Genomic DNA, 2,226 nt, shown 5'->3' on the forward strand with positions numbered 1-2,226 from the left:
TTGAATGTGGATGCACTGAGGATTCTCTTTTCTTTTCTCCACTCATTTCCTCTATCCAATTTCAGAGAAGTGGCATGTCCTAAAGTCCTCCTTCACCAGGTCATATGGTTCTTACTAGAAGAAGCTACAGCACTTTTTTTGTATCCTTAGAGCCTGATGTAGATTTACTAATTGAATATTCAAATACTTATTGGAATAAACAGGCTTTTTATAGGCAAGGACTAAGAGTTACATGATACATGATAGCTGGGATTTTTGTGAAGGTTCTGTTTGGAGAGTCATAAGGCAATTTAGTTCTGCATCCCCCAGATCTCAAAGCTAGAGGTTTCATAGCTGAAGGGTGGGTATAACAATCTACTGGCAGGACTCTGGGTGAAGGAGTATAACCCCTATGTACAACATGGATTAACCCCTCTGTATGCAAACAGTCTCCTGACCAGCCAGTTTGTGGGTTCTGGAAGTTTTCTTTGGTGCACGTACTATGGGGTAGATTGGTGTTAGTTATAGAGCACGGCTGCACCCCTCTGGACATTTGCAGACAATTAACCAGGTATATTAGGAAACAAGATTTGACTACAGATTATGAGTTTATGCCCTAATTAAAAGGGACATTAGGGATGTGAATTGTTGGGACCAAAACTATACTGTGGTAGATTGTCACAGTGATGGCCCCATTGGCTCACACCTGCCTGTGTGGTTGTCCCACACTGCTTTGGAGCTTAGTCATGTGACTTCCTTTGTCCAATCAAACAATAACAAATGGGATGCAGCCAGACATTAAAAAATGCTGGTTTATTAGTATGTCCTCACCCTGGTTGCCCTTATACCCTGCTACTCTTTGAACCAGCCAGGGTGACGCTGCAGGAGAATGAGAAAACACAGGAAAAGAGGCCCAACCACCCTATACCTCCCAGCTGAGTTGTCAAAAAACAGCCAGTTCCCAGCCAACCCATCAGCTGATGACTCATCAGGAAGCTTCTTGAGATCAACCAAAGAAACACCCAGTCAAGCTCAGCCCAAACTGCAGACTCATGAAACAAATGCTAAACGTAGGATTGTTTATAGATGACTGATGAGCAGTGGAAGCCGGACAGCAATAGAATATTTTAAAAGTGCTAGGGTATAAAAATCAATTTTTTCCAACTTAAAATTCCATATCTACCAAAAGATACTTTTAAAATGAGATTAAAATAAAAATGATTGCAGAAAAATTAAAATGGAGGGAAATGTATTCCCAAAGGATTTCACTCAAGGAAATTCTAAAGGGTGAGACAGAAAAAGAAAAAAAAAAAATAACAATCCTAAGTGGAATCTTGGAAATTCAGGAAGGAATAATGAGCAGTGGAAGGTGGGGATGGTGATTATAGAAGAGGATGAGGCAAGGCGATTCCTTTCACAGGTAACAATTATAAAATCCAAACACAATTATTCAGAGCAACCATTTGAAAGCACTGGAAAATGAACAAGGGCAAGGAGAAATTGAGAAGAAATTAATTTTGAAAGAATACTATCACATCGGGTAAGTCCCGCAGTTCAGTGGCCTCTTGCCACAGGCTGTTCCCTAAAATCCTACCTGTGAAGATAGGAAAACTACTGCCTCACCAGCTTGAGGTGGCAGATGACAGCATTCAGAACAACAGAGCAGCTGGAACTGTAAGGAGAACATTTGTAAGCAAGGGAGCACAGATGGGATGAGATCTAAAATTGGAGTTGAAGTTTACCCAAATCCCTGACTGACCACTAAACACATGAATATCAGCAGACCTGGAGGAATGAGGCAAAAAATTAGAAAAAAATGTTTCTGATGATATGTGTAAGAATTCTGTGCCTTTGAGTGAGTTTATTTCCAAACTTGCATAGTCCACACGACTGAAAAGGGAAGCTGCTCAGGCTTAAAGAAGGAGGAAACTGGGGCTGCAAGAGCAATCCAAAATCAAGGTTTCATAAGCAACAAACCTAGAGAGTGGGTAAGCCTCCAAATCTGAATCTAAACACAATCCAACACCAAAATTCACAACTGTAGGATTAATACATGGGGTCAGAATTTTTTAAAAGTATAGTCATAAGTCACCACCCTTCCAAAAAATAACAACAAACCTAAGCAGAGAAGTCACTTGCTACTTTATTTTTAATTTTTTTTTTAGTATATATTTTTTATTTTAAAATTGTGGGGTTCAGTTAAGGGTTAGGTATATAAATATTCATTGTGCATGTACCCTTGTGGAT

This window comes from Carlito syrichta, unplaced genomic scaffold (assembly GCF_000164805.1).
Source record: "Carlito syrichta isolate Samal-C Ts95f unplaced genomic scaffold, Tarsius_syrichta-2.0.1 Scaffold301693, whole genome shotgun sequence".
In the NCBI taxonomy this organism is placed as follows: Eukaryota; Metazoa; Chordata; class Mammalia; order Primates; family Tarsiidae; genus Carlito; species Carlito syrichta.